This window comes from Triticum dicoccoides, chromosome 5B, assembly GCF_002162155.2.
Source record: "Triticum dicoccoides isolate Atlit2015 ecotype Zavitan chromosome 5B, WEW_v2.0, whole genome shotgun sequence".
Taxonomy (NCBI): Eukaryota; Viridiplantae; Streptophyta; class Magnoliopsida; order Poales; family Poaceae; genus Triticum; species Triticum dicoccoides.
Window position 1 is genome coordinate 637,844,217 of NC_041389.1, and position 9,333 is coordinate 637,853,549.

Here is a 9,333-nt window from a genome sequence, read left to right on the forward strand (position 1 = left end):
GGGCGCTTGGGGGCCCTGGCGGAAGGAAAAACCGCGCCTGGGCCATCAGTGTCAGGTGGAAAAGCATCTTGCACTTTCAGATTGACCCCCTCCCGCGCGCATGCCCTACCGCTGCCGTGCCGATCCCGGCGTCGCCTACCCATCCACCGCCGCTAGAAAGGCCATTCCCCTGCCGGAAAAGAGGGTGTTCCGCTGCGGCAGCCTCCACCCCGCTCCTAGGCGAGCTTTCCGGTGCTGTGGCCACACAGGGCGGGAATACCGGCGGCTGCACGCCTACCACGCCTGCCAGGTGTTCGGCGATTTGTGTGCTCGGCGATGGACTTGGACGACGAGGAGGCGTTTGCGGCGCTGTTGGAGGAGGAAGCCGATGCCGACGCCCAGGACGAAGAGCATCTCATGGTCCTCGCCGCTCTGGCCGGCCTGTTCGCGAGCAATGCAAGGCCGTGACGAGGTGGCTCGGCGCCGGGCCGGCTGAAGGCTAAGCAAAGGCATCGACTGGAAGGCTATTGCTTGCTCTACTCCGACTACTTCGCCGATGCTCCACTGCACCGCGAGAAAGTATTTCGGCGCCGTTATCGGATGAGCCGAAAGCGCTTCCTCAGGATTGTGAATTCTATCCGTGAGTTCGACAGCTACTTCAAGTGCAAGAAGGATTACACCAGCACACTTGGATTCACCTCACTCCAGAAGTGCACGACAGCTATGAGGATGCTTGCATACGGAGCTCCCGATGATTCACTCGAAGACTATGGACGCATGGCCGAGTCCACGACCATTGAGTGTTTGTACAAGTTCTGTAGGGCAGTGGTGATAGTGTTTGGACCGCAATACTTGCGATCACCAAATGCTGAAGACACTGCTCGGATCCTAGCACAGAATGCAGCAAGAGGATTTCCTGGGATGCTTGGAAGCATCGACTGCATGCATTGGAAATGGAAAAACTGTCCATTTGCTTGGCAAGGGATGTACAAAGGCACCAAAGGTGGTTGCAGTGTGGTACTTGAGGCACTGGCCACACACGACCTCTGGATTTGACGCTCCTTCTTTGGTATGCCAGGAACTCACAATGACATCAACGTACTGCAGTGCTCCCCTGTCTTTGCCAAGCTTGTTGAAGGCCATTCTCCTCCAGTGAACTTCGAGGTCAATGGGCGGCACTACAATAAGGGAAACTACCTAGCAGATGGCATCTATCCAAGATGGTCTGCATTTGTGAAGACTATCTCAAACCCTGTGCCAAGAGGCAAGAACTCACACTTTACCAAGTATCAGGAGACTTGCAGGAAGGATGTCGAGCGGGCATTTGGTGTTCTCCAATACCGATTTGCTGTTGTCCGGTACCTCGCTCACACTTGGTCGAAAGGTTGTGGGGGGTCATGACTTGCTGTGTCATCTTGCACAACATGATCACTAAGAGCGAGCAGGAAGAGCTAGTGTTTGACAGTGAACCATATTACAGGCAGGGTCCCCTTGCCCAAGCTGATCACCAGCTACCGGCAACCTAGAATGCCTTACTCAATATGCGTCAGGTGATCCGAGACTCATAGGTGCATCAACAACTGCAGCAGGATCTGGTGGAGCACCTATGGAGGCTCAAGGGCAACGCCTAGCTCGACGTGTGATGAAATATGAGTTTTTATTTGTTGAACTATATGATTTGTATTGATTTGTTGAACTATTTGATTTGTAATGATTTTCTATGATGAACTATGTGATAAAAATAGCTTCTGTTGAATTTGTGCCGAAGCACGTCGAATATGGGCCGAAATTGGTCAATTTGCGCCGATAGTGGGCCAATTTGCGCCAAAATGGGCTGAAAGTGGGCCAATTTGCGCCGAAAGTGGACCGAAATCAGCGCTTGAGAGCGACCTTGGGGGAGGGGGGGGGGCTGGGAACCCGAGCCCCCCCATGCTGATTTTTCCGCCGGCGCACCCCCAGACGGCGCTATTTCAAGCCCATGAGGGAAAGAACGGCTCGAGATGCTCCGAGGACCTATGAATGACGAAACAACCAGAGGGGCGAGCAACAGTGTGGCATAATGCACAAAATTGGCCGGGCGCCTAGAAAATTGAGCCACATGCTTAAAAAGGTAAATCACCGAATTCATATTCGAAATAATTTATTTGTGATATATAACTTATATTACATTGTCAAATTGATAATCCAAGTCGGACTTTACAATCCGAGAGGGAGGGGCGAACGAGTAAGCGGGTAGCACAACATATGCATAGATGGCACCGATTATATACTCCTGAGCCCATAGTAAACCACGGGACAAACCACTATGCTCCAATTTCTACTATTATCAAATATTTTGTTATTTAACCTCTTGACGATCACAATAGTTGCAACATGTTAAGGTAACTAATGAGATTCACTATCTATTATAGGCAGTTTGACAAGCTCACCGAGGCGTATCGAAAGGTTGAGGAAGGAAGGAGAAGAGAGACACGAGAGAGTGTAGCCGCCACCGCACTCCTAAGTGCTAGGGCAGAGAGACCGCTGATTATGTATTGCTTTCCTTCTTGGGCCTTGAATCCATTATGGCCCCACTGACTCTGGGGTTGTGCTTCCTCACCCTTGTAATCTTGGGCCTGATCACCCTTCGTTTCATGTTGTCACTTGGAGTAGATGCCGTGTCAGGTTTGTCTGGAGCAACAGGGGAAGTAGAGGTAGAATCGTAGAAGTGTCGCCAATAATGCCCTCTTCTTGAAATCCGTCTTGTCCCCTAGCTGGAGCTTCAAGGTGGCCTTGACGTAGCCGACGAGGTCCTCCCGTATCACCTTGTCTGCTGTGGAGTAAGACCAGCGGAAGAGAACTCGTCCAACTGGCTTGTGATTGGTCTTTTTGTTGCACCGATCAAGGGTTTGCAGTGGTGCCTAGGCTGGAGCTCTTGGGAAGCGTCGATGAAGATCATCAATGTCTTTCTAGGTGGAGGCACCCATGGTTTCCCTAGTATAAGTGGCGAGGCCATGGCACACCATTTTGTTGGCAAATTTGCGCCAATGATACACAACACTTTAGGGGTAGCTGAAACTCAGGTTCGTTAGTGGGGAGAGGACTCACTGGCTGGTCGATGCGAAGATGCGCTTTCTTGCGCTGCAATACATCAAACACAGGATGAACAAGCGAGTCACCGGTAGATAAAGCATGTAAGCCACTACCCCAACTCTAGCTATGACCATGAACGACCAAAAGAACTTGAATGCGAGCTTGTGGCATGCACACTTGGTGACCAATAATTGGATGTAAGGCTACAACTCCAGGTACACCTTGTTGGATAGGTCTCTCTTATCAATGTTTATCTGCATGGTCCTTCATCCTTTGTTGTGCTCTATGCAAGTGTTGCTTGACCGACTTATGAACACTTGTCTTTCTTCCATCCATGCCCTCACATCCATAGGTTGGCAAACATCCACCAAAGCTAGTCCTTGTCATCGAGGCTATCTGGCATTGTCAGAGTAGATTCCGGCAGATCCCTCGATAGGGTATCCCGACGAGGTGAGTAGATAAGAGGGGAAACAGGAGACCATGTCAAAGATTGAGAAGATATGTCTAGATTGGGGGGAGGGGGTATCCAACTTGCTTGCTCATGAAGATCTCGGGCATTTGAGGAAGCTCATCATCGGAATATACAAGCCAAGTTCTATAATGAAAAATACCCACTAGTATATGAAAGTGATACATAGGAGACTCTCTATATAAAAAACATAGTGCTACTTTGAAGCACAAGTGTGGGAAAGGATAGTAACAATGCCCCTTCTCTCTTTCCCCCCCTTTCCCCCCTCTTTTTTATGTTTTTTCTTTTTTCCTTTTCTTTTTTCTTCTTCTTCTTTTCTTCTTCTTCTTTTCTTCTTCTTCTTTTTTTCTTTTCTCTCTCTCATTGTCCAGAGTCTCATCCCGACTTATGGGGGAATCATAGTCTTCATCATCCTTTCCTCACCGGGACATGCTCTAATAATGAATAATGATGATAATCACACTTATATTTACTTACAACTCAAAAGAAATAAAAATTACAACTCGATGCCTAGAACAAAGTATGACTCTATATGAATGCCTCTGGCAGTGTACCAGGATGTGCAATGATCTAGCATAAGAACGATATCAAAAAACAGACAAGCCATGGAAATATCATGCTAGCTATCTTACGATCATGCAAAGCAATATGACAATGAATGCTCAAGTTATCAATATGGACCCGGTGGAAGTTGCACGACAATATATCTCGGAATGGCTATGTAAAGGCCATAATAGGTAGGTATGGTGGTTGTTTTGAGGAAGATATAGTAAGGCTTATGTGTGATAGAGCGTATCATATCACGGGGTTTGGATGCACCTGCAAAGTTTGCACCACATCTCGAGGTGAGAAAGGGCAATGCACGGTACCGTAGAGGCTAGCAAATTGCGGAAAGGTAAGAGTGTGTATAATCCATGGACTCACATTAGTCATAAAGAACTCATATACTTATTGCAAAATTTTATTAGCCCTCGAAGAAAAGTACTACTACGCATGCCCCTAGGGGGATAGATTGGTAGGAAAAGACCATCGCTCATTCCCGACCGCCACTCATAAGAAAGACAATCAATAATAAATCATGCTCCAACTTCATAGCATAACGAGAGACTATACGTGCATGCTTCAGGGATCACAAACCTTAAGACCAATATTCTTACTAACCACATCCATTTACTAGTACCTGCCACATATTACCATCTCTATATCGCTAAATTATTGCAAGGAATCAGTGATCCATAAGTTTTATGTAGGATTTTATGACTAACCATGCAAATGACCAATTCCTGTTGACTCTCTAAATTGATATAAGTGAAGCATGAGAGTTTAATTCTTTCTACAAAAGACCATGCTCTAATAAATATAAGTGAAGCAAAAGAGCATTCTACAAATAACGGTTTTCCATGTGGAGAGAAACAGACAATCCAAACTTCAAATGATATAAGTGAAGCACATGAAGCATTCTATAAAGCCAGACTCAAAAGATATAAGTGGAGTGCAATGAGCATTCTATAAATTAACCATTGACTATCTCATACTAGCATGGTGTATAAAAGAAAAATGAAAACTAAACAAAAGACGCTCCAAGATTTGCGCATATCACATGAAAGAAACAAAGACAAAAACTTACCGATACTTGTTGAAGAAAGATGGGATGCCTTCCGGGGCATGTCCAAGCTTAGACGCTTGAGTCTCCTTAGATATTTACTTGGGGTGCCTTGGGCATCCCCAATCTTGAGATCTTGCCTCTCCTCCTTCTCCTCATATCGAGACCTCCTCGATCTTTGATCACTTCATCCACACAAAACTCAACAGAAACCTCGTGAGATCCGTTAGTATAATAATGCAAATCACTACTTTAAGTACTATTGCAAACCAATTCATATTTTGTTTTTGCATTGTAGATACCTTAATATAAATTTTCCATGGCTTATACCACTGCTAAAAATCGGTAGTTTCATCAAAACAAGCAAAACAATGCATTAAAAATAGAATTTGTCTTAAACAGGACAGTCTGTAGTAATCTGAACTCCAACCATACTTATGGTACTCCAAAAATTCTGAAAAATTAGGATAGAATAAACAATTTGTATAGAAGTACTGTGCAAAAAGTTTCAGAAGCTTTTAAGGCTCCAGTAAAAAAATGTAAAATCACGCACTACGGCCAAAGTTTCTGTTCCTGCACCGCACATACCAACAAGCAATCTAATCATCATAAAGGCAAATCTTGGCACATTATTTTTATAATACAATGGATTTGTACAAGGGGATAATTATTTTTGTAAGAAACTTCCATAAAAAATTCTACATTGAGCATGAACACAATTGTTCAAGGTCGACCCTCACTTCTCCAATGCATAACTTCCAATTGCTTCTCTCTTTGAAAAAGTTTTAAGTTCCCCTCTATATTTGTTTTTTTAAACTTTATAAAAGCACTCAACAGAAATAAATGACTCTCTAAAACTTCCGGCCCGTCTTCCTGGTAGCGCTTTCTTTAAAGCCATTAAGCTAGGCATAAAGTGCTCAAGTAATGAATCCACCCGGATCCCAAGGTATATCAAAGCCAACTTTAATTAACAATGATTTGGCATTTAGTAGTGGGCACAAAGCAACATTTATCATGCAATGACGAAGTCTAACTCTCTTCCTATGCATCAACATGTCATACAAGAACAATTCATGCACATCAAGTAAAGGCCAATACATAGCATAAGCAGTTTCTTGCAATTTTATCGTGTTGGAAACATAGAGAGGCGGATATATATCTCCTCTCTCATAATAATTACAAGTAGGATCAGCAAGCACATGCATATTATATTCATCAAAATCATCATGTGTAGTAGTAAAACGCAACCCATCAATGTAATCCTTAATAAGTGCAAACTTCTCAAATATAGTGTAGTTGGGAGAATTTAAAAAGATAATAGGACTATCATGTGTGGGTGCAATAGCAACAATTTCATTCTTAACATAAAGAACTCTAGAAAGTTCATCTCCATAAGCATCATTCATATTGGCATCATGGCCACAAGCATAGCAAGCATCAATTTTATCAAAAAGGGATATTTCAAATGAATCAACGGGATCATAGCAATTATCATAGCATTCATCCTTCGGTAAGCACGGAGGGACATTAAACAATGTATGAGTTGAAGAGTTACTCTCATTAGATGGTGGGAACGGGTGATCAATCCGCTCTTCCTCCATTTGTTCTTCGCTCTCCTCCTCATCTTTTTTCACCCAATGAGTGACAATTTCATCAATTCCTTCTTCCGTAGACTCTTGCAAAATATTAGTCTCTTCTTGGATAGCAGAGACTTTATCAATAAACACATCAATATCGACATTGTATTTGTAATTTTCATAGCAATATTGAAGGATGACAAAATTTCCAGGTCTATAAACAGAATCATCATAATCTTCAAACAGAGATTCAATTTCATAAGCACCCTTAAAAGCAAAAAATTCTTATATTCGTTCCACATCATAGTAATCATATCTACCATTAGCATAAGAAGCTAAGGTTTCATTATCAAAAAATTTGCATGAAAAGGGAAGGTGTGGAGCATTCATCCTAGAGCAAGAAGTGTAATCATATCTCAAGCATAGCTCCCTAGCATACCAATGCAACATATGAATTTGATCCCATAATAATTTCCCCTTTTGTGTCAAGCGATAATCCCTAAAGTATTCATGTTGATCCAACATGTGTCCCATTATCAAGTTGAATGGGGTTTTCTCAGGATTATCAAAGTAGTGTTTAATATTTCTAACATAACGAGCATCGAGGGATTTAGGAGATCCCCCATCTCCATGAGTAGGAAGTACAACTAATTTGGCGTTGCATGTTCCATATCCATAACTAAAGATAGAGAACAACTTAGAACAAGAAATAAAAACTACTTAGTGATAAAGCAAACAAGCACACACGAGAATATTCACCCCACGCTATTGCTCCCCGGCAACATCGCCAGAAAAAGGTCTTGATAACCCACATGTATAGGGGATCGTTTGTAGCCTTCTTCGATAAATAAGAGTGTAGAACCCAACGAGGAGCTAAAGGTAGAACAAATATTCCCTCAAGTTCTATCGACCACCGATACAACTCTATGCACACTTAACGTTTGCTTTACCTAAAACAAGTATGAAACTATTTTGCAAGAATAAAACTACGAGTAATTTGCGAGAATAAAACTACGAATAAATTGCAAGGTAATAAAAGTGGATAGCTTTTGTCAACAAGAAAGTCATTTGTCCCTAGGCAATCGATAACTCGACCGGTAATCATTCTTGCAATTTTAAATGAGGGAGAGGCATGAGCTAACATACTTTATCTACTTGGATCATATGCACTTATGATGGACCCCTAGCAAGCATCCACAACTGCTAAAGATCCTTAAGGTCGTGAAATCCACCCATAGCATTAAGCATCAAGTCCTCTTTACTCCCATAAGCAACAACCCACTTACTCGGGTATGTGCTTCTGTCACTCACGCCACCCACCATAAGTGAATCATGAACATATCGCAACACCCAACAGCGGGGACCCCTACATTTGCGCGACACAGAGGGCACCGTAGGATAGCACCATAAATAAAATATACAATCATACCAACCAAGATCATGATAGCCCACATGACAAAACGGATCTACTCAAACACCATAGGATAACCATAGATCATTGGGAAATAATATATGGAGTTGAGCACCATGTTTAAGTAGAGATTATAGCAGGGAGAAGGGAGGTTACACCGTTGCATAGAGGGGGAGAGAGTTGGTGTTGACAGTAGCAAGATTGATGTAGATTGCCGTCACTATCCTTGCCCCGGCGGCACTCCGACGCCACCGGGAGAGAGGGGAACATAGCCCCCCCTTCTTCTTCTTCCTTGCCCCCTAGATGGGAGGAGAGTTCCCCCTCTGGTTCATGGCCTCCATGGCAACGGAGGGACAGGAGCCCCACTGAGATTGGATCTCCCTCTCTATTCTCTTCTGTTTCACGTTCCTAGATCTGGCCCTTCACCGTTTCTTAAATTCCCGGAGATCCATAACTCTAATTGCGCTGAAATTTTTACATGATTTTTTCCATAAATTATCTTTCTTGTGCCAGAAGAAGGGCCCCAACTGCCTTATGGGGAGGGCAGAAGACACCTGGGCGCGCTAGCGGGTGCCCGACGTGCCCTTTTGGGTTGTGGAGGCCGTGGGCCTCCATTAGCGTTGATTCCACCTCCCAAAAATCACATAAATTCTAAAATAATTCTTTGTAAATTTTCATCGTGTTTGGACTTTGTTTGATATGGATTTTCTACGAAACAAAAAACATGCAACAAATAGGAACTAGCACTAGGCACTGTATCAATAGGTTAGTCCAATAAATCATATACAAGATTACCAAAAATATGTGGAAGTTGTATAATATTGGCATGAAACAATAAAAAATAATAGATACAACGGAGTCGTATCAGCTACTTGTGAGCTGCTTGGGATTTCCTCAAAGACGAGAGGAAATGCAGTACAGTAGAGATAAGTATTTCCCTCAGTTAAGAACTGAGGTTATCAATCAAGTAGGAGAATCACACAAAGCCTCGTGAACAACACCCGCACACACAAGTGCAAATACTTGCACCCAACCCAAACAAGAGGGTTGTCAATCCCCTTGGTGATTATTTGCAAGGATTAAATCTTGTAGTGGAAGAGAGATAAATTGCAAAGATAAAATAAAATAAAATAGAAAATTGCAGCAAATATATTTTTGCGTTATATATATATAGGATCCCTATATAGGACAAATGTTTCCTACAAGCAGTGGTAGTTACCAC